The 24,808-nt window shown below is 42.5% G+C and overlaps 1 protein-coding gene across 12 annotated transcripts in view; it reads right to left on the bottom strand.

Annotated features, from left to right (window-relative positions):
* Positions 1–24,808, bottom strand: part of Myo6 (myosin VI) — a 149,731-nt gene that overhangs the window by 102,056 nt on the left and 22,867 nt on the right. The window contains exon 1 of one of the 12 annotated variants that reach the window (XM_040740226.1): positions 23,992–24,010. The exons of the other annotated variants lie outside the window; for them this stretch is intronic. The gene's annotated coding sequence lies outside the window, so the exon portion shown is untranslated. Of the gene's footprint in view, positions 1–23,991; positions 24,011–24,808 lie in introns of those variants that run through there. 12 annotated transcript variants of the gene reach the window in all.

Here is a 24,808-nt window from a genome sequence, read left to right as displayed (position 1 = left end):
CGTAAGCTAATGTGCTTGGACAGATGAATGCGCTGTTGAAGAAGCATCCTCCTCGGTTCACATAGCATCTCTGTCTCCCTCCGGTTCCCACGCCTCCCTTCACTCAGGCATCATCTCCGATATCCTCGGGTTTTGCCTGTTCTTGAACTTCATATAAATGAGATATGCGTTCTTTTGGGTCTGGCTTCTTTCATCTAAAAAGCATTCCTATATTCAGCACAGTCAACCGTACTGCTGCGTGGGTCTACTGAACAATGCCCTGTTTACCTGTTATCTTGCATTTGAATGGTTTCCAGCCAGGCCCACTGAAGACATCCCACTTTAACGGTTCTTATGAGGCTTTCACTCTTGGCATTTTGAGACATTAACATTTATAATTCTGTCTACTGCGTAACCCAAAGGGCACACGCTATCCAAACTGCTTTGTTTTAAGGGGCTTCTGTGTTATAGGACTAATGTCTGATTCAATCTGCCAACAGGTTGAACCTAGATGTTCTGCTTTCAGTATCTCAGTGGGAACCGAACTCTTTCACTATTCACCTACACTTAAAGAGCGGATGATTTGTGTAGCATGGTGTTTGTTTTGTGAGCCTGGGAGCTCCATTGAAGATCCCATGTGGACTCTGAGATGTAGTCCCTCACAAGAGTCACACAGAGACACATAGTCCAGTTAAAAACTGCTCGGGTGTTGACAACTTGCAGCGTGCTTGGCAGTTAATCTTTCCTATGCATTGGCTGCAGAATGAGCTACCTTCTCTATGTAGGAAGAGCTATTACATTTACATGCAATTCTAAGTTAACAAATGGGAAAAAAAAAGATTCTCCAGAAATGATAAATCAGTAACTGCTTTAGGCTTCTACTGACATATTTGTATGTCTGCTTTCCCTAGATAATTGGAGCCACTCCCATGCTTCATAAACCATCTGGATGTGAGTGATACTCAAACTTCTCTCATCATCCCAGCTCCCTGTGGAATTCCCAGATGTCCACCTGCTGACCGGAACCCAACACAACTAACAGATACCTCATCATCTAAATTATTCTAGTCAGCAGCCCGCCTTGCTCTTCCCTGCATTAGTAAAGGCAGCATCACTTATTCTAAATAACACCCAAAGTCATTCTCAATCCTTCCAGCTCCATCCAAATCCCCATCACCCCTTAACTTTATCAACTCTCCCTGCCAGACACCCATACCCAGCCACTCTCCTGCATCTCCTCTGCTGAGTCCAAACTAAAACTGACTGCCTTTACCAAGCTTTCCACAATGTACTTATATTCCTACTTCTGCTCTCGCCAATCCTCAGATCAGGATTCATCCTGCTAAAACGTATATCTCATTGTGCCACTGTAAATCAATCAGGGCACAGACCATTTATTTACTGCTTGCTCCTAAGGCTTAGCACCAGACACAAACTTGACAGTCACTGGTGCATGAATGAATTGCTCACAGCATCTGGGAGAGTAAACAGAGATGACAGACTAGAAAGAGTTGAATTCTCCTAAAACAGAGGCTTGAAACTCTGCTCCTTCACTGACGGCTCCATGCAAGTTGCCTCCCTGATCTTGTCTTCATCCTTATCTCAGAGGTGGGATAGGGATGGTGTCACTTACCTTACAGAATTGCCGTGGGGATTAAGTGACACAAAACTGAGATCAACACTGCAGTAGACCCTAGTCACACCTCCACCACCGCCAACAACACCCTGCCACATCCTTTCAATGGAAGCACTAATAATTTGAAGGCAGTATTTTATACACAACGAGAAATGGACAGTAGTGAACAGTTAGGAATAATTATCCTTCTAAAAATTCTAAAAAATATCAAAATCACACAGCAAAGCACAACCCTCCAAATCCAAAAAAGAAACGGCAAATTGAACTATTCAAATGGCTTTCTCAATTTAAAGCATGTACTGCAGCTTTTCAATGCAAAGTTAACATATCTAATCTTGCTTCTTCATCACAGCCCTAAATCTGCAGTGAAGTGATTTTCAGGAAGTCTAACAGGTGCTGGTGAGGCGGCTCAGTGAGTAAAGATGCTTGCTACCAACGATGGCAATCAGAGTTCAACTCCCAGAACCCACACTGTGGAAGAAGATGAGACCTGAGTTCTGAAACTTGTCCTCTGACCTCCACATGCAGGCCATGCACATATATGTACACACACACACACACACACACACACACACACACACACTCGTGCACACACAGCAAATAAGTAAGTAAATAAAGAGATGAAAAGGGAAATCTTCCAGGTTCCTGTCAAACCTCATTCTCACTAAGATGTTCACACATGCAGAGTACCTTAAGGCATTATAAATCCCAGCACTCAGAGGCTGTGGCAGGACAATCGCCACAAGCTCAAATCCAGCCTGTGCTACATAATGAGACCTTTCTCAATAAAATAAAATAAATAAACAAAAGACTTTATAAAGTGATCCATTAAAGGGCAGCCTCAATTCCCAGGGTACCACACTAGATACTTTAAACTCTGTGGAAGGCTGGCTGCAGGTGTACTGAGTGGAAAAGATGCCCGTGAGCTTTGCTGGATTCATTGTGGAAGTTTAAGGTTGTCAACATTCACAAAGTCACTGTCTGAAGACACCATCATTAACTGAAAACTACGTATTTCTGTAGACTGTGCTGGGATCAAGCCCAGGGCCTCACATTGCCTAGGCAAATGTCCTCCGCTCAGTTGTGCCTCCAGTTTGTGCTGTATTTGTTAAGTTAGCATGCTAGAAACCACTAGAAGCAACCCACAGGATCACTGAGGAAGCTACAGGAGGCACATCTGGTCTCCAGGGGGCCTTCACCTATTGGCGAAAGGTAAAAAAGGCATCACCAAGAGACTACCTAGGAAACAACTTACTGGAAATAGGAGTCAGACACATGAACACACCCACATTGGTCTTCCTCTGAGTAGTGATGACTCCATGTCCACATGCCATGGGCAAAGTGGGCAGATTCATCCTACAAAATGTAAGCCACTACCTGGATGTCACCTGTACCTTCAAAATGATCCATAAGAGTCAAGTTGTGAGGTCTAACAATGCCTAGTGCTTTCTTAGCTGAACATTACACATTAAGCAGCAGCCAGAAGTATTTTGAGGTTGGGCTGAAAGAATCAAATAACTAAAAAAGACAAAAGAAGCATTGAGCAGAACAAGCAGAAACCCCAAGGCCTGCTTACACTTTCATTTTTTTCTGTTTCTTTAAGCACCTACAGTGTCACAGATAACTAGGTGCTCAGAATAGAACAGTGAACAAAGAGAATGCTATCTGGGCCCAGGGAGTTGCTGTCTAACAGGAAAATGACCAGGGGGACGAAGGATAAACAAAAAGGGTACAACCCTGTGGTAGCAGACCTTGTGGGGGGAGGAGAAGCGAAGACAGATGTATCAAATTTGCCATTTGAAGAGATTACTCCTTTATCTGGTAGCCCCTGGCATACACCTTTGGCACAAAGCTTTTCACCGGCAGCTTCTCTACCTGTATCAGTGTACCCCAGGGCTATTACCTTCCTGGTACCCAGACACCGTGAGAAAACTGGGCACTGGCTAACAGTTGGCCAGGCTGATGTGTGTTGCCTGCACCAACGCTATCTTCCAGCAGGCATTTCTGTCCCACAAGAGATTATTTGTACACCAACAATTTCTTAACACATTTAAGCAAGATTCCCTTTATTACTAAACTTCCTCTGAAAACACCTTCCTGAAACATATTTTCAGGTCATTCTTCATCAGTTAGTTGTGGAAAATACGGGGTTTGTTCTGTTAATATAACACGATATCATACATTAATCAGACATTAATGTTGGCATTTTCTGTGAACATGTTAGTTTTCTAAAAAATAAAAATTATAGATAGGAAACACTACTAAATCCAGATAAGGACAAAGAAATAAGAAAATATCTCAAGATTAACAAGCTCCAAATATAGCATCAGCTGAATGAAGAATTTGAATTTGTATTCATTTATTCATATTGTTCATAAACATTTATTGTACACCTATTATTTATGCTTTAGGTTTAGATTAGGAAAAATACAGGGGTCAACTGTTTTTCAGTGTAAAATATTAAAAATAGGGAAAGATCTACAACACCCCTCTTGCAAGTCTGGCTGACAGTGGTATATATTGGTCCTGGTGACTGACCACTGAGACCCTGAGGGCATCACTCTGTGTGTTTAAAGTTAAGCCTACAACCACTTCATGCAGAGAACTAGAGACCAAGGCTAACTGACACTATTTTTAAAATCACCACAAATACTCTACAACCTGAATTGTTAAGATCGGTTATATGATTTTTCTTACAGATTTTCAAAGACAAGATCACAGATCATATTTTAGATATAAACTCCGGCATGAATTGCTATCACAAAACAGGCTTGAAACCAGACAGCAATCAATGTCTCTCATAATTCACAAAACTAAGATGCTTTTCAACTCTACTAACTTCGATGTGAGAAGGGGTATGCAAGAACACATCAGATAAAAAACAGGAAATAAAACAATTTTTTTCCTCACAACTGGTATTCAGCTAACTAAAAAAAAATCATATGCATCACAATCCCGTCCCCATATCCTAGACATGACATTAAAATACTTTGAGCATTCTTTTAACTCTTTTTCATGCAACACATTTGGATCACACTTTTCCTCTCCCTCAACTCCTCTACCCTCTCCACTTCTCTCCCCTCCCAACTTCACGCTCTTTTTCTTGCTCTCTCACTCTCTCTCAATGAAAATCAAAACAAAAACGATGAAAAATGCCAACACAAAAAACTATACACAGACAGACACACACACACTATATGAGAGAAGAGAGAGAGAGAGAGAGTTTTATATTGACCATCTATTCCTGGGCATGGGGCCTGCCTTGGAGTAGAACTGATGTACACAGTGCATGCCACTGGAGAAAATTGATCTTCCCTTTCCTAGCAAGTATCAATTGCAAATAGTTTCTTGGTAACGGGTGGGACTTTGTATCCACTTCCCCCTTTAGGTGCTAGAATTTTGTCTGTCTTGAACCTGTGCAGCTTTTGTGGGTGCTGGCCCAGTGTAGGTTTATATGTACATTAGCCCTGTTATATTTGGAAGACACTATTTCCTTGGAGTTATTCACTACCTCTAGCTCTTACAATGCTTCCACCTTCTCTTCTAAACAGATCCCTAAGCCTCAGGAGGGATTTAATGGAGACATCCCATTTGTAGCCAAGTGCTCAAAGTCTCTCCATCTCTGCTTATTGTCCAGTTGTAGGTCTCTGCTAACTCCCACTTACTGCAAGAAGTTTCTCTGATGAAGGGTGAGCACTGATCCTTGGGCATAGCAATATGTCATCAGGAGTTGCTTCACTGCTGTGTTCCTTTAGCAGAATGATATTAGGTTTTCCCCTAGGCCTATGGCCTATCTAGTCTCAGGTTCTACGTAGCTTTAGCAGTGTCGGATATGAACTTCATCTCATAGACCGCCTTGGATCCAACCTAAAAGCGGTTGGTGACTCCCACAGCATTTGTGCCACTACTGCACCAGTGTCCAGGTCACTAAGTACGTGTAGCTGGGTGATATGATGATTGCCTGTCTCCTCTGGTAGCAGGCCAAGTGCCTTCCAGAACTATGAATGCTCGTCAGTATGGGAAGTGAATGCTTCATCTCACTTAACTGTTAAGTCTCTGCCCAGTGGCTATCAGCCCTTTTTTTTTTCTTTTTAATAAATTGAGGTTTGGAGGTTTAGACCATTTGTCCAGAGATAACTAAAAAAGATATGTAGAAAGGACCACTGACTGTCCTCGTTTGTTTTCTGTTTCTGTGATTAAACACTCTGATCAAAAGCAGCTTGGAGGGGACAGGGTTTATTTGACCTACACTGCCAGGTCACAACCCATCACTAAGAGAAGCTGGGGCAGGAATTCAAGCAGGAACAGAGGCAGGAACCACGAAGAACGCTGCTTGCTGGCTGGATAGTTCTCAACCAGCATTCTTATCCAACCCAGAACCACCTGCCAAGGGGTGGCACTACCCACAGTGATCTGAGTCCTTCCTACATCACTTAGCAATTAAAAAAAGGCCTCACAGACTTGCCCATGGGCCAGTCTGATTAATCAATTCTTCACATGAGGCTCCCTCTTCCCAGGTGACTCTAGATTCGTTAAAATGACAGCTGACAGTGACACAAATCCCACTCTTAATCGTTGTACTACGTGGCTTCATTTCAGGGAGTTTCTTGTCTGTATCAATGGTTAATGTCACTATCTTGAAAAGGATTTGCTTTTGTAATACAGCGTTGTTCCCTAGTTTGATGTCATAACAATAAAAAACACACAACAAGTACAATGTGAAGAGACAATAAACTGCCTTTGAAAGCACAGGACAGCTCCTCGTGTCAAATTCCCATCTAATCCTCACTGCTGCCGGCCCTGCCTCTGGAGGATGGATGCTGGCTAAAGTCTGTCTTCTGACTGACTTACAGCACAGTGACATTAACAAATACACAGATAAGTGCTCTCTTCCAAAGCAGAACCTGGTCCCAAGTTATAAGAAGAGGTCACTCCCAGAAGTGTGCTTCCAGAGGTACCAACCCAACCAGACACAAGCCTCTGCTGCTAACACAGGAGCTGATGGTGCGTGTCTTGTTCAGATGCTGTGGACAGCACTGCTCACTGACCTACGTGAGCAAGAGGGGGTGAGCGTAGCCTGGCCTAACAGAGGCCTTGTTTAGGAACAATGGACAACTGAGGCAGCCCACCTGTCTGGGACCAACACACCTACCTTTGAAAATCCCTATAAACCATTCTCCCTCTGGGCAAGGGGTAAGATGGCCATTGGAAGACAAGAGCCTGCTACATTCCAACAGCCAGCTTTGTTGTCAATAAGGCTCTTTCTTTAGCAGTCACTCTGCCTCGGGATCCACTGGCTCCATCAGGTGGCAGTGGTTATACTTGTTTTTTTCCTCTATGCTCACATCACAATCATCTGTGGACTCCTGCTGAAAACGCACTAGTCCCATTCACTTCTGGCCCTTGCTGCCTAGAGTCACAGCACACAGCATGCCGTTTGCCCTCGATTGTTTAGATGATGCCTCTAACATTCTGGCTATAAACTGGAGTTCCCAAAACACCCTCGATTCTTAATTAGTTCAGGCCGCTCACATAAGCCAAGGGAGCACTGATTTACACATGAGGGATTATAAAAATATGTTACGGGGGCTAAGGAGATAACTCAGGGGGGTAATGTGTCAGTTGGGATCCCCAGTATCCAAAGAATATGGTGGTGGACAGGTACAACCCCAGCTCTGGGGAATGGGACACAGAAAGATTTCTGGATCTAGCTGGTCAGTCAGCCTCCCCAAACTGGAGAGTCCCAAGTTCAAAGACAGATTCTGTCACTAATTCCTTAGCTAATTAACAAGTAAAGATGAAGCATGATGATGCAAACCTCACAAGCACAGGACAAGCATACCTGAATACACATATACACCACAGTCAAACAGGCAGAGATATTGGCCATAGATAAAATGGTGCATCAGGTGAGGTGTGAGAGTAGAGAATTAACGTCAGCATGACTGCGGTAAGACATTCAATCAGAACATGATTAGACTGAAGAACTATGACCCAGAGCTAACTGACTAGCTGGGGAACCTCAGCAGAACCACCTGGCCTCAGCATTTACTCTGGCCTCTTTCTTGTGAAGTCCCCTTTACAGGGAACAGGGCAGGAGGCCCCAGAGTAACAAGGGTCTTACCACTGTATGGTAAGCCATACAAAATAAGCCAGAGAAACTCTCCATAATCAGATCTAAGGCAAAAAAACAGTGGAAGATCAGAGCTTCTATTACTCACCTTGGAGAAGAAAAATTCTAACTCCTATTGCCTACATAAAAACCAAAATACATACAACATATACTAATGTGTAACATGAATGCATATCATTTATTTCTATGTCATAGTTTCACAAATATGTTCAGATACTATGCAAAATGAGAAATGTGAACTATCATTTCAAATTTCTTTTCATAGGCCATTTGAATTATTTTAACTCTTACATGTAGCAGCCATTGAAACAGTATCTATTAAGCAAGGTCTAAAACTGCAAATTTTCTGTTTTAAGAATAAATATTCCTCAAGCTCTCATAACACTTAACTCATTAACATAGATGTATGCCCATATATTCAAACTTCTGTTCTATTACTAGAGTCAAATCACCCTTTTTATTTATTTGTTATATATACAGTGTTCTGCCTGCAGGCAGGAAGAGGGCACCAGGTCTTATTACAGATGGTTGTTGGGAATTGAACTCAGGACCTCTGGAAGAGCAGCCAGTGCTCTTAACCTCTGAGCCATCTTTCCAGCCCAAGCCAAATCATTCTTAGAGACCATTCTAAGACCCTATTTCTTCATCCACTCCCCTTAACCTACACCCTCCCAGTCACAAAGGGAACTCTCAATCAATACCAGTCAATCTCTTAGGATCTCATGCTTTCCCTTCTCTTTCTCCCTTTTTCTGGTTTTACACCTTCCATAATGCTCCTCACATAAAAGCCTAATCCGCGGTGGCCCACAAACCTTTCTCACATAATCCCTCTTGTTCAGAACCCCTCTTATGTTCACTGTTTCTACTCTCCCTGAGCTTCATCCATGATGGCTCCTTGCTGGTCCCTGAACACACAGCAGTGCACCCTCTCCAGAGCTCTGCAATGGAAAGTTACCTTAGGCCAGATGATACCAAGATAGTTTGCTTCCTTATCTTCCGCAGATCTTTCCAATGGATTCTAACGCACCCGCAGAAACCCACTGACATAGGCTTGACAGTAGTGAGTATCCTCAAAACAATAAAGACTTGCATTTGCAGGAAAGGTATTTGCCGCCAAGCCTGACAACCTGAATTCAGTCCCTAAGACCCACATTGTGGGAGAGAACATTCCCGAAAGCTGTCCTCTGACCTCCACACGTGCACTGGGCATGGCATATGCACACCTCCCCTCCCCACCACCACAGACAGAAATAAAAAATAAATGCAATTAAATATTTACAAAAGAAAGAAACCCAGGATGATAAGATCAAAGCAGTTACTTAAGGAAGAAAGGAAAATCCTGCTCTATTTTCAGCAAGCTAGTCCAAGCCTCCAGAGGGTGAAGCTGAGCTAGGCTAGTGGCCCTCTGCTGTACATCTCTCTCTTCAATGGGGGAAAGGACAATAAAGCTTTGTTTCCTGGCAATTTGGTTTTCACTGGGCCTTGCTTACACCTGAGAGATACAAATGTGAACTTTCTACTTTGTTTCTACTGAGGACACTCAGATTTAACTCTATAGTGTGTGTTCACGATAATTGCTTTTTTATATCTGTTATTATGTCATTTTGTCTGTCTCTAAAACAGCATGGGGCAAAACTCAATCCACCCTCAGAATTTCTAAAAATAAGGGGGCTGAAAAATCTGTGACTACTTATTTCACTTTTACAAATTTTGACTATTGTAAGCTAAGTTACTATTCTTGGCATGCTTAATTTGAAATGTCTGTGTATCTAAATGCAAACATTTGCAGGGTAGATTTGAACTCACAATGATGGCATTACGTGTAGAAGCTATTGCCTTTCTTCAAACAGTCTCATTCCCACTTGGAGCACATGCACACACACCATTATTGCCCCTTTAAACAGGCTTTCTCTTGGCCATATCTGAATAGATGCAGACATTTAAGATATAACTGGCAATGTTTGGGACAAAAGAATCAAAAAGTGGTCATTTTAGAACCAAGTGCTTGCTTCCCGTTCAGCCTGCTTAGAGGCTTAGAGAATATTATCACATGGGCAGGTGGTTCTACATCATTTCATTCAGTCATAAACAAACTTTAGATCCAGGTCTCTTTTACAATGCATTTAGACAATGGCTTATCTGCATCTTTTCTGTGTGATAGCTAATTTTAACTGTCTACTTGACACAGTTCAGAATTATCTAGAAAGCACAGCTGTACTGAGGAATTATGAAGACATTTTAGCTTTTGGGCGTGTGCCTAGGAGATCGTCTTGATTGTTAATTGAGGTGGAAAGACACAGCGGGAATGTGGGTGGCAACATGGGCTGAGCTCTGGACTGCAGAAGACTGAGAAGCCAGCTGAAAAGCAAGCAACCGTGTGTACTCTCTCTGCTCTTGACTGTGCATGTAATAGTTCAAGTTCCCACCTTGACTTCCCCCAAATAATAGAATTATTATCTGAAACTGTAGCCAAATAAACCCTTTCTTCCCAAAGTTGCTTTTGGTCCAGGTATCTCGTCACAGCAACAAAAATGAACCCAGGACAAGTTTATATACCTGTTTAAGTAACTGAAGGGAAGGACACAAACATAAAATAAGGACGGAGGCACCAGGTGTGCATCCTGCCTTTGCTTGAAGAACAAGCAGGCATACCATAGGGGTTATTGATATGTTTGCCTGTGTTTCAAATATAATTCCTTTACAGAAGTTATAGATACATAATATATTGATTTTTTAGAAAGGTTAAAAGAGAAAACACTTTTTAGGTGGTAATTTTTAGATAATGAATTATCTGTATCCAAGGGTAAGGGATTGTTCCAAAATGGAAATGGGAAGAAATGAGGACAAAACCAGAAGATGTAAGCATATCACAAATCTAATCATAATTAGGGGGATGCTACGGAAGAAAGAAGCAGAATCCCAGAAACTTCAAGTTATCTTTTAATTTTACCTTGTAGAGTTTTCAACAATGGCAACAAAATATAGACCAAAAGACCAAGGGAATGTGATTATAATAAGCAAATAGATAGATAGATAAATGCCAACTGACAGCCTTAGTCCTGAGGGATAATACTGACCTGCCACCTGAGAGAAGCCAGGGAGCCACGACAGAATTCTAAAGAGGCAATGCCAGCCACAGCTGCAGGGGATCAGGGCACACAGCGAGAACTGCTCTCAGTGGAGTTCTATAAAAACAGGGCTTTACCCCTTCTACAAGGAGGGAATCCACCTAAATGAGGGTTGTCCCACCCACACCCCTGAAACTGGCTTGCTGAGTGGGTCCACAGTTAAACATAAGCCTCTTCCACGGAGCAGGCCACCCACAGAGTTACAGACTGAGAATGACTGGTACACAGGGGAGCTAAGATATTGGTGCACAAAACAAATGCATAAAAGACCAGTAAAGGATTTCATGACTCGTAGCTCTGCAAAAGACAGACATTAACTGTTTAGTTCTATGCACTTATATCTTAGTAAAGAGAAAATAAAAAGGACTGTGACATTCCCCAATTGAAAAGTTTTTAAGGCCACTTGGTTCTCTCTTTATATGGCCGAGCAGGTAGAACTCAGTCACCGTCTTCCCATAACCTAACATAAAGACAGGCGCATTCCGAAGAAAGGGCAGATAGACTACACTCGATGATGTTTGCAGACATTTTTCCAGGGTGTAGAGAAGCCGATCTCACCCAAACAGGAAGAATCCAGGGGATTAGTGACTAGATTAAAAGATCTGCCTTCTAAGAACATCTTAGAGACAGCTCTGTTCACAGATGCAAACTTCAAAAGACCGACAGAGCTGGAAAGATGGTTCTGCAGTTAAAAGCATGAACTGCTCCTGCAGAGAATGTAAGTTCAGTGGTTCAAAACCAACCAACAGTAACTCCAGCTCCAGGGAGTCTGATGTCCTCCCTAGACACCTGCACACATGTAATATACAGATACATATTTTTCTTTCAAGTTTAAAAGTTAGCCAGGTGGTGGTGGTACAGGCCTTTAATCCCAACAATGGGGAGGCAGAGGCAGAGGCCGACGGATCTAAATGAGTTCAAGGCCAGCATGGTCTACAGAGTGAGTTCCAGGACAGCCAGAGCTATAGAGAGAGAGACCCTGTCTCAAGGAGGAGGAAGAGGAGAAGGAGGAGGAAAGGGAGGGGGAGGGGAGAAGGAGGGAAGGAAGAAGGAGAAGAAAAAAGAAAGGAAGAAAGAAGGAAAAGTTCTTAAATTCTTAAATCTAACAGGAATTACTTAAGGCTTTTATTCTTTAGCACTGTTGATATAATATATGCTCAACTATTACAACCTCAAACTGTGTTTTAATCTAGTCTCTCACTAACTTCCTTTTTGGAATTGTTCTTTTGTGTTTTGCCACATTGTCAATATATGATCACCATAGTTCTTTTTAATAGCCCAAGGGACCTCACTCTTAAACTGTGACATTAAAATGATGAGGGTAGCTGTATACAATACTTGATGATATTGGATATGCTAACAGCAATGCCATGGGGAACATGCCTAAGCTCAGAAATGATGGCCCTTAGCAAAATGGGGTGACTACAGAAGATGACTACCATCTCTCAGCTCCGCAGAAGAACCTGGAGAACAGAATCAAAAGTGGAGGGGGGGCTTACACAAAACCTTGAAAAATTAGCAAAGAGGACAGCTGGAACGCTATGCCAAGGCTGACTGTGACCAGCTAGCATCACTGGTATGAGTGCACAGTGGCATCCACAGCTCATTACAACCCTAAACACACAGCTGTGAAAGGAGACTCCCACAGGACACTGTGCCTGCTGTTGTGTGGCACGGCACTGTTCCCTCCAACAACAAGTGGGGAGCCTCATGGAACAAGGAAGTAAACAAACTTCATGGATCTGGGGAAGCTGAAGCTAACAAGATCCACAAAGGCCTCTTCCCGAGGTTATGGAAGCGGTAGAGAGAGCTGCTGGGGGAGGAGGCTGGGAGAAGAGGCCCCCAGGTCTGCCCCGCTGCCAGCGTGCAGAGAAGTCCCAGCTGCAGCTTTTTGATCTGTCACCCATGAGCTTCCTGGTGACATAGCTGCATGTGAGTTGTCTCCTGTAGGTAACCCCTAACATAAGCTCCTGAAATTAACACACACACACACACACACACACACACACACACTCACACATCTCATTGGTTCACTAGGTTGGATTTTGATAGAATGACTAGTTTTATTTGTCGTGAGTTTCCTATCTGGAATGACTAGGGTGTGTGTGTGTGTGTGTGTGTGTGTGTGTGTGTGTGTGTGTGTGTGTGTATGTGTCCTGTCTCTCAGGAAAAGTCTCATATAACACCCACACTGTGCAAATGAATCCAGAATTGAAAAGCTCCAATCCTTTGTAGAGGGCCCTTCTTAGCTGCTAAACCTTCCGCCCTTCTGGCTGCCTCCTTCAGAAGTGCATGTTACTTTCCCAATAAACTGACTCACACTTTGGTTGCAATTGTATCTCTGGCTCTGTTCTCTATTCCAGCACATGGCTACCTGAATCCCCTTGGAAGCCTGGTGTCAGCGCATGGATTAGAACATCCCTTCAGGGGACACAGAGAGAGATCAGTGCTTACTGCTCTTGCAGTAATCCACAACCACATGCAACTCGAGTTCCAGGAGGATCTGATGCCTCTGGCCACAGAGGACACCAGCACTCACATGTACACACACACACACACACACACACTTTAAGAATAAACTAAAGATTAAATATCCTTTAAATTAGACTCACCCACTGCTCGTTATTCAACATAGCATTTCTCATTAATGTGCTGAATTGAAAACCTTAATGAACTAAATCTGAGATTCTAAAAGCAGATAATGTACAAACTTGAACTGAACATTAGTCAAGGTAACATAGGTAAGTCTTTGCTTTGTTTTCCAATAGATTTATATACACATCCACTTCTAAGCAGTACAACAGGAATTTCCACGGGTGCAATAATCTGCCCAGACTCCTGGCTTCTTTAGAACAAAACTCAACACAAACACGAAGTGTATATCACTCTAATCCTCCATCACAGGGAGCTCTTAGGAAACCATGATGGTTTCACCAAATCACAAAGTTGTTGAGGTAGTGATTTCTTGAAAACAGAAATCATCCCAATAAAATACAAAAGCCGATTAAATATCAGAAGCTCACAGCACAAGCGACAGCTAAATGGAAAGCTGCATGAAGGGTTAACAGGCTTCATGTTCCCCAAACCCAGACAAAAGCCAGGGTCCTGCTTGCTGTTTTCTTCCGCAAAATTCCAGTAAGAACTTCCCTGGCTGTGCTGTGGGCCTGTTGCCTTCACTTCTAACTGCCAACATGGCTGCGTGAGTCGTCCTTCAAAGCAGCTCCCTCTCACACACACCAAAGTCCAAGTGGAGTCCTTATGTTAGCAACTTTACTTAAAGCTCCCAGTTACAGAGGTGAGTTAAATTCAAACACTGAACCAGAGTCTTTCAGTGGCTCGGTTACAGTTTCACATCTCCTCCAGTCTTAGTCTTATTTACACAATGGTTACTCAACAATTAAAATTCAACTCAGCTACAGTTTGGCCTCAAGTCACAGGACTCACCATCCTGGAGTAGACTGTGAGAACTACTAAGTAACTCTTTCTGAATGAAGACACTCTTTCATTCCAGGCTGGAGCCTGCTTTGTTTCTGCAACTTAGTCATTCACTTTAAAGTAGCATTCCCAGCGACTCCAGTACAAGAACCATTGGTGCTGATGGTGTCCCTTTAAGCTGCATTATCCTACTAGGTTTGTATTAAGTTTGAAAAGGGGCATACTTTAGATTTTAAAAATCCTACGGTAGTAATGTTTAAAGTTTGTCTAAGCCGACACAATGCTGTGCTCCTCTCCCCACCCCTTCCCTGGATGCATCCTGAAGCTGCTGGGACCTGCCTTCACTGCTCTTTAGAAAGTACATATTTAAGTCCCCACATGGCCAACAGGCTCCTTCCCCTACTTCACATTTAGATGACAGATCAAACACAAATACACACATTTATTAAATACATAATTTAATCTGGGCCAGAAGATATCTTTCTTCAGAATTTTGAAGGCATACTCAAGTATTAGTGGCACAAAGAATTACTCCATCCTTTGTATCACCTTTGTCTCTGCCCTGAGACTAAGAAGCTTAAGGATCTTGAAGGGTCTGGTCTTCATCTCAGGTGTTCTCAGCTTCCATGGTAATATAGCTCAGTAGTCACTGTTTGACTTCATTGTGGTACACACTGTTTTGTTTTGTTTTCCCTTGGAATTTTAAGACAGGTCCACTACGTAGCCCAGGCTAGCTGCAATTTTCTGGGATTATAGATTTGCCCCATCATGCATGACTCACTGCTCCATACACCCTGGGGACTCAGTCAGTATGGAAATATATACATGTCTGCGGAGGAATGCTTTGATATTATTTCTTTCTTTTCTTTTCTGTTATAGTTCCTGTTCTCTCTGAAAGTTTGATAACTCACTGTCAGTGTTATATGTGTATGACTTAATATTCTTTATTTTTCCTCTTTTCTATTGTCTGGTTTATCTTTTTATTCTAACCTTCCTGGCAATGTCTTCCACTGGCTTTATTATCATCTACTTTAGTATTTTATTTCCGTGGTCACACTTTTAATTTCCCTCTCTGGTCTGCTGCCTCCTGACTATCTGTCGCTACTGCCTGTCTGCTCTCCTTGTGGGAAATGTTCCCCCAGCATGCACGGTTTTCCGCCCCCATTCTGCTTACTAAAAAGCAGCTGAATGACTTCATGCCCAGGTAACTGGGCAGGTCCAGTCATATGGTGCAGAGAGGGTCCCAACTATTAAGACGTGTGGTCCTTCCTCTTTCCACTCGGTTTCTTGAGATAAAAACAGGCTTCACAAACAGTCATCAATAATGACAAGGCACAATGATGGAAAACTGCACAAAACTATCAAAACCATGGCTGTCCATAATTCTGAATATGTGTGGGTTCCGGGGTTTGAACTCAAGTCATCAGGCTTGGCAGCAAGCTCCCTTTTGCACAGTAAGCCATCTCACCAGTCCAAGACTTTAAAAAAAAATCATGTAGCAGCATGCTTATATCTTTTCTCTTATCTTTCTTCTGAAGTCCACACTCTCCCTGCCTTAACCTCTACATGTTACCCAAGTACCTCAGGAAGAGCTCAACTCCACTTCCGCTCAAATGACATCAACTAACAAAGACCACTCCCCAAACCTGCATATATCCTCAAGCCAAGGGCACAGCAACCTCCCCACAAGCACTGCATGCCCCAGTGGGTGCAGAGTGAGCCACACAACAAAAAACAACACTGGAGAGGGACACATGGTAAGTCCCATATGTTCATGCCAGAAAGTATGAACATAACTCATCTTTTCTTACATATAGTTTATCCAATAATTTCCAAAAGAACATGACTAAGTAACTAATACTACTATTTTAATATACCATTTTGCTGTATATAATCTAAAAACAGGAGTTTCCTAAAGTCTGTTATAAAATGATCTTATATTTCTACTAAAATAGTTTGTGATTATGAAATAATGGCTTTCTTTGCTGAAAAGCTTTTTGAGACTGCTGTTAAAGGTAGTATTTTATCTAGTAAAACAAACATTGAACATTACAAGTAAATAGTAATGCTTACTTACTAAATACTATACACATATACACACATACATATATTTTCATGAAAAATCAAGTAGCTTTAGGTAATACAGCAAAGTGGTTGGAGGGAATCACATTTTTTTTTCATAATTGTCCTTTACCAAAGAGTCTGACTTAGGGATAAAGGAAAAAAGACCTGGTCAAAAAAACAGACATTCCCATTGGAGAGGATGGTGGATGAGGATACACTGTATCAAGTATAAGACTGCCATAATGAAACTTGGTGGTATGTATGCAGGAAGAATAAAGAAGAGACAGACAGACAAGAGATTTTCCAAGGCCAACACAGTGAAATGTCTAAATTACAAATCCATCCAGCTTATAACCTCTCAGAGCAGCTTACGAAGGCATGGCAGCAAATACCTGTGACCTGGGTGACCTTAGAGGCTGAGGCAGGGGGACCTCTTGAAACTTTAAGCATTTTGGGGGATTCTGGTTTTGTTTTGGTTTTGGTTTTGGTTTTGGTTTTGGTTTTTTTGGAGACAGGGTTTCTCTGTGGCTTTGGAGGCTGTCCTGGAACTAGTTCTTGTAGACCAGGCTGGTCTTGAACTCACAGAGATTCACCTGCCTCTGCCTCCCAAGCGCTGGGATTAAAGGTGTGTGCCACTAACACCAGGCCCACCTTTAAGCATTTTTAAATTATCCTCCAAAGTGATTCCTAGCAATTCCACTGAAATTCTAAACTGATCTTGTTTTTTTATGAAAGTACTTAAATTTATGCAGAAACAAAAGGTCATTAATTGCCAAGATGTCCGTTCTGAATAACTGAACAGGAAGCTAGTAATGTACTGTAATGCACTATTAGCAGACCAACAACAAAGATTCACACACAGAGAATATCTGACTGCTTGACAACAACAAAAAAGGCGATACACAATAATGAAGAAAGATAAACTTGCCATCAAATGCTGCAAAGAAAATTGGATATGCATTTGATAGAAAGACAATAAATTTGAGCCCCACATCAGAGAACTGCATTCAGCAGTTATATTGATGATTTATAAGCCTACGTGTGGAATAAAAGATAATTAAATCCTTCATAAATCCATACAGAACATTACATTTATAACTTCAAACTGAAGAGATTAAAATGGGATCTAAAACAACATTATCCATAAAGAGAAAAATAATTCACAAACCTCAGTTGCTCTTGGAAGTATGTTTCTAAGAGTGAGCTGTTTATATACTTGATAGTCATGTGTATGTTCTCTTCTGAGAAGTGTCTGTCTGGGCCATTTTATCTATTCATTAGCCATTTTATTTGACTTTTCACTGTTGGATATTAACCCCCTGTGAACAACAGCCAGCCAGTGTTTCCTCAGTAAGCTGTCTCTTTACTCTGGCGCTTGATTCCTGCACTGAGCAAAAGCTGTTTGGTTTGATGTTATTTCATTAGTCTAGCTTTTCCTTTCCCGCCTGTGCTGTGGGAGGGTTTTGTCCAAAAGAAGCTTTGCTTACACCAGTATCTGAACGGTCTCTCCTGATTTCTTGTAATAGTTCATTGACCTCTCTTTGTATGGCTACAGTAGAAATTAAATAATAAAATAAAAAATGCTGATGTGATGATTCAGAAAAAAATATACTCCAAGCAAAACTTCAATACGATCACAGTATTCTAGAAACTGGGTACAGGCATACGCTCCAAGGAGACCTTAACCCTCCCGCATTCATCACTGCTGCAGACACAGCAGCCACGTTATACAGCTACCCTAGGTGCTCATCACTGAGCTTTATTCATCCATAAAGAAGATGAAATCATGTCCCCTTCAGGAAAACGTGTGTAACTGGAGATTGTCAAAGTGAATAAGAAAGCAAGCCAATTTCACAAATACAAGCTGGCACATCTTCTCTCGTGTATGGCGTCAGGGAGAGGGGAAAGGTGTGTGGCAGACGAAGAAGGTGACAGGGGAAAGTGATTGAAGAACATATGAACCCACACGGAAATGTCATCATGAAGCGCCTTCATTTGCTCAGTTAATGTAACTTTTTTTAAGTAGTATATTAACACAGTGGGGCGGCGTACAGCTTGGAAAGAAAAGGAAATCAATCCTGTCACTCTGGCAACATGGGCATGTGCAGTGAGAAGAATCAACTACAGAGAGAATGCTCATGTATGTTCTCACTCACATGGAAGTAAAGAACAAATTCATAATCCCTAGAGGTTAGGAAGGGTGGGAAGGGGTGAGAGATTAAACAGGGATCCAAATATAGTTAAGCAGGAGGCATCACTTCTAACAATTCCCCAAAACAGTAGGATAACCAGAGACTACAATGACTATGCATTTCAAAATAAATGGAGAATCCAAAGTTTCCCAATACATAGAAATAATTGTGTATAAGAAGTTGAAAATCTAATGGCATCTGTGCACATGTGTTAAATCATCATACCATCCATTCAGGAACTAAAGTTTACAAGAGAAAGGGAGGGAAGGAGGAGAGGAAGGAATAAAAAAAAGGAAAATCAAAGTAGGGTATGCCTCTAATCCCAGCACACAGCAAGGTTAAGTAAGAGGACTGTGTGGTTGAAACCACCAGTCTGAACTATACAGGAAAATCCCGTCACAGACACCTGAAAAAGAAAACAATGAAAGACACAGGTGGGGGAGGACGGATGGAAAGAAACAGGGGACGCATTGAGCTGACGAAGTCGGTGCTGTGTTCTCCCTTACACCCTGCTCTCCCCGCTGGCACGAATCTCAGCAGAATTGCCGGCTTCACCCAGTTTGCTTGCTGACATAACTTCTTTGATATGAGAAAGCTCACTGCTTTGTGCTCAGGACCATTAACATGGGAAAACACTCATGAATCAATGCAACTTGCATATTATGCTGGATGCATTGCGGTGTCTATGTGAAACACAACAGTCTGTAATTATTTAACTATCGCTGTTCCTGAGTCAAAGAGACTCCATAGACTTGGCACCCAATAAAATACCCAGTGAATGAATGGCTCGATGAGTGAAAATTTGCAAATCCTTCATTTAAAGTAGAGTACACAGAACAAACCTATAAAGTTGAAACAAATAAAAGGTGTGCCTTTTAAACAGGACTGGATTACAAAGTGGCCCCTTACCTCACTGCACAGAGCCCTACTCTGCTAACTGCAGCATTACAATGATGCAAGTGACTTCCCACTGGCGCAGAGCAGAGCTGGAAGCAGCAGCCACCGTCACCAGCAGGCGTGTGCCCTCCTCCTCTGCTCTACTCTCCTTTTTCCTTCTCTCAAATACAAATTTCCCTTTCACTCAGCTCTGCTCCACTCAGCTGCCATGAAAAATGTTCTGTTCAGTTTCTGCAACCTGGTTCCATTCCACAGAACAGAAAGCTGCTTTTATCTGGCTTTGTGTGTAATTCTGATTATTTCAAACTTGCCTTCCCACACCCAGCTCTCTCACGGTCTCTCTAATCGACATTTCTCATGCCATCACACAAAAGGCCATCCCATGAGTACTTTGAAAACAAACTCTGAGGAGTAAGTCTATCCAAGAGCCAGGTTTGGTGACGCACACCTATAATCCTAACATGCAAGAGGCAGGTGAGTCCCTTGTTGAATTCTAAGTGAGCCTGGTCTACATAGTAAGTTCCAAACAACCAGGGAAACATAGTGAGACCCCATCTCCAAAACTGGTAGGTAGGTAGGTAGGTAGGTAGGTACATAGATGGATGGATGGATGGATGGATGGATAGATAGACAGACAGACAGATGGATGGAGAAAGCAAGCAATGAAGTAGGGGCTATAGTGATGGCACAGAGATTAAGAGCACTTGCTGCTACCCCAGAAGACCAGAGTTTGATTCCGAACACCCCTATGGTGACTCACACAGCCTGTAACTCCAGTTCCAGAGACTCTGATGCCCCCTTCTGGCCTCTTCGGGAAGTGCATACACATGGTGCTCAGGTATACATGCAGGCAAAACACGCACACACATAAATTTTAAAATAGAAATTAGTAAATAGTATATCCAACCTTCTAATCATCCATGACCTTAAGGCAAAAATCAGACTCTCTCTAAAACTTAGCCTATATTTTTGCCTTTCTATCCTACTGTTCAAGAGTCATAAAAGCAAAAATAATACATCTGTGTTTCTACTTAAATGATAGTTCTAACCCTTCTAATAAGAGCAAACACTGAATGACAATAAAGATGGTTTCAGGAGATGAGCAGGATGTTGGCGGAGGGTTCTTGACTTCATTGACAAAACAATCAATTGATTGAGTCCTAAAAATGCTCCAATTCCCATCTTAGAGGTAAGACTTAACCCAACACCTCTATAAAATAATTCATTACTATAATAAAGAATTGCATCCTATGAGCTGTCACCTGCATTCAGAGAATGCTGGAGTGTCCATCTAATGAGCTGGCTTTTAGGTCCTAATTTTATGGATTGGGTTTCTGGAGCAGCCCAACCATGTGATTCCTGTAATGCTTCCCACCCAAAATCAAAACAAGACCTTATGCCTCCCAGGACATGGGAAATAAAATCCTTAGAAGAAAGCTAGGAACACTGGAGAAGGTGGTTTAAAGCTATCTGGAGATACCAAAGACTATTGTTTGTCCTCTCGTGAAAAGCTAAATTTGCAGTGGATGGATTTCAGAGAGGTCCATGAAGGCAGGATTCTTGGCCAAACTGAGAGAATTTGTTTTCAGCTCAAGAAATCCTAAGCCCAAAAATAACCGATGTGGGCCATGGAAAGAAGTACAGACAGAAACAGCCTGAAAGGAAAGAGGAGAAGGAGGAGGGTGGTAACGTGACTCTAGGGATGGGATAGTACTGCACAGGGATGATGTGTTCCAGCCAGAGCAGCAGCAGGTAAGGACGTCACAGAGCCCTGAGGCAATGCACCATGGGCAGCAGGCACAGGGCAGGTAGTGCTGATGCCAACAGTAAGTGAGGAAAACGTTCATCTATCTTTTCTACTTTCACTAGCAGCTAGCTACAGAGAAAATAAAAGCCTTGTGGGAGCCACAAGCAGATACTGTAACCTTGCACGCAGAGGTAAGAGATGAGAGAGAAGCAAGATAAAGCCAGACCAACATCAAGACACTTTAAACTATCCACACAAACACACGACACTTAAGCCCCAAGCAGATACACTCCCACGTGTCTCTGGGTTCTATTTAACCCACCGTTCACCTGCTTTCCCCAAAGCTTTGGAACTAGTACTCCTATAAAAGCTAATGAGTCAGAACTGTAATATGGTGTCTTTGTTCCGCATTTCATTAAACAAACTGTTTTATCAAGTTTCAGAATGTTCCCCCAAGGACTTAGCCTTCAAGTCATCTGACTCTGGAAACTAAAGAGCAACAAATTCTTTTCTCTCTGAATTACTCAGGTAATTTTATTACACAAGTCTAATTAAAACTAAATTAAAATGATTTGCGGGAAGGGAATTAAGTGTTTCCTCATAAATATCACAAAAACAACTTATTTTGAACATTTCAAATACATAATCTGTTTCAAAAGAACCAAGAAAGTCTATGTAAAGAATATGCCCCTAAACTACGCTTTATCCGTCTTTATTATTAAGTTCTGGTATTCACCTTATGAAAGATACTAATATATATAAAATCACTGTAACAATTAAATACTTTTTTCTCCTACCGTAGTAGTAAGAACCGAATGACTGTGAACAGAGTAGTTGTTGCTCCTAGGGACAAAGACTGGTGAGGCCTGGACACCATCGCCTTCATCACCACACGGTTAAAAGGAAAAGGGTGGGAGCAATCTAAGGGGAAGGTTTAATAATGCACCACATCTGGACTCCAGAGCTCCCTGCAGCACCTACAACCATACCAGCTGGACAGCTCTCTGCCTTAGCTCTCTGCCTTAACTGTCCTAGCCTGAACCCAGAACTTACATTTGAAGACTTCTTATTTTTAAATAACCTGATGCTATGATCACAACTGAACTTGTGACAAGATCATTTATACTGAGGTGACAATTACTGAGCGCCTTTTATAGCAGGGCAAAGTACAAGGCCCCAAAGACACAAGAATAAAAGCTCGTGGGCTGAAGAACAAGTTGAGTACAGTGGGGATGGCTTTATTTAAAATGCTGATGCAGAGGCAGGAAGGAGGCTCAGCAGTTAAGGGCACTAGTTGCTTTTCAATGGACCCAGGTTCAATTCTCAGCACCAGCATGGTGGCTCACAACCATCTGTGTCCCCATTCTCAGAGAATCCATCAAACGCCCTCTTCTGACCTCCATGGACACTGCACACACACGTGTTGCACATACATGTAGGCAAAACACTCTTAAACACAAACATAAAATAACAAAATCTAAAAAAAAAAAAAAACGCTAACACAAAGGACTCATGCTGGGGGCAGGGAACACAGGCCCAGGACAGATGGCAAAGGAATTGTTCTGGACTGAGTACTGATTTGTAGGGTGAATTCTTAAAGCTGTGACAACCTACAAACTCCATTAATATAAGACACTGTATGTTTTTGCATACCAGGCTTCAAACTACCTTGTAAATGTTACTAATTTCTTCCAGCCAGCTCCACTAAAAAGCTACAGTCCGTTCCTTTAAAAGAACATTATGACCACTCACTTGGGCCTTACTTTGTCCAATAGATCGCTAATGGTGAGGCACCAATATTAGTAACAATGACATAGTATTAAACAAATAGCTGGAAAAAAAAAACCTCAAGATTTGAATGGCCTCATTGGGAGAGATAAGAATTCTGATGAAAGTCTACAAACATTTTGACTCATCTCTGGCAGCCTGCTCCCCACTGTCAACAGAGAAGCAGCAGGTCTCCGGAGGCTGGAGACCGATCTTTCAGCAAACAAGAAGGTGGGGGCTGCTATTCCAGACAGTGCCCTCAGACAAGCCCAGGTACCTCTGCAACCTGAGAGAATGTGTTTCTAATCTGGACATCTGCCAATGCGCCTCACACAAAGCACCCAGGGACAAGGGCCAGCCCAGTGCTCCATGCTGGAGCCAATGCAGCCGCACCTTCCGTATGTGTTCCCGAGGCCCAGAGGTGACCTGCGCTCTCTCCCCCACACCTGTTACTAGACACAAAAGAACTGGAGCCCAGTTACTAAGCAGACTCTAGCCTTACCAGTGTGAACACGGCAACTGCAGCCTTGAGTCCTGAGAGGATCATATTCAGCGGAAGGTCTGCAGGGACCTTCTGCACAATGCAAGAGCGGTGCCTTCTTCGCAGTGTAGAAACAATATCAACGTGCAAGCTTGTATATAAGACAAATAACTCTATCTAGACGACCCAGCCTTTTAAGCACCTTTTCACAAGAGGGGAAGGGGCTAAAAGATTATGAGAACTCACTTCTACAGTTTTCCTAAAGAAATAAAAAATATACCATAAAATTTTAAATATTACTTAAGAACCCAGTTGAACTGCTGTAACCCCGGCATTCAGATGGCAGAGACAGGCATCTCTCTCTGAGGACACCCTGGCCTACAAAGCAACGTCCCAAGGTGCTGAAAACAAGTAACTGTTGAGTGCTCAGCATTAAAAGGACACCTATATCACCTCCTTCAAAGACCAGGGAAGAGGGGGCAGAAGAAAGGTAAAGCCCAAAGACAGAGGAGCCTGTGAAATGCCACCTTACCTCCACGGCATGGCCAAGGCATCCACGAACTTATAACAGCTGCAGTAGCCTACACAGCGCTTACACAAGACAAAGGCAGTAAATATTCAGTCAAAGCCGGGGAGAGGCTCATGAGGCCCCACTCAGCCCAAAGGAGCAAAGGGCAGTCATGACTCTGCTTACTGGTGTTCCCCTCGCGGCTCACTGGGTCGGCACACACAGCACCAGCACAGGAGTAGGACCTCCCACATCAATCAAGAATGTGGACCACAGGCCAATCTGGTAGCATTTTCTCAATTGAGGTTCTGTCTTCCAAAATAACTCTAGCTTACACCACGTTGACATAAAAACCAGTCAGAAAAGGAGATATATAGGAATGCTGGTGTGTAGACACACATGCCATGACAAGCATATGGAAGTCAGAGGACAATCTTTGGGGGTCAGTTCTCACCTTCCAACATGTGGATCCTAGGATGAAACTCACTTATCCATCTTGGCAGCAGGCATCAGAACCTGATGAGCTATCTCCCTGACCATAAATATCCACTTCTTTTTGGTTATATTGATTCTCCACAAGAACAATGAAAGTTTTTATGGTGTAGAGAGATTTTTAAAGTATTTTATAAGTCCTTCTGATGTTTTACTACCCACTTAACTTTCTTCACCACATGCTCTCTTAACTCTCACAGAACTTCCCTTCAAGGTCTCACCATGTGATAGCTTTTTGATGCCTGGCTCTCCTGTGAAAACAGCTTGCTGATGGGATCAGTCTGTGGTGGTTATAAATCCATCTCTAGGCTTAGTAGGGTTCCTCTACATCAGTGATTCTCAACCTTCC

This window comes from Mesocricetus auratus, unplaced genomic scaffold (assembly GCF_017639785.1).
Source record: "Mesocricetus auratus isolate SY011 unplaced genomic scaffold, BCM_Maur_2.0 Super-Scaffold_100691, whole genome shotgun sequence".
NCBI classification, from domain to species: domain Eukaryota; kingdom Metazoa; phylum Chordata; class Mammalia; order Rodentia; family Cricetidae; genus Mesocricetus; species Mesocricetus auratus.
This window is presented reverse-complemented; position numbering and strand designations above follow the sequence as displayed.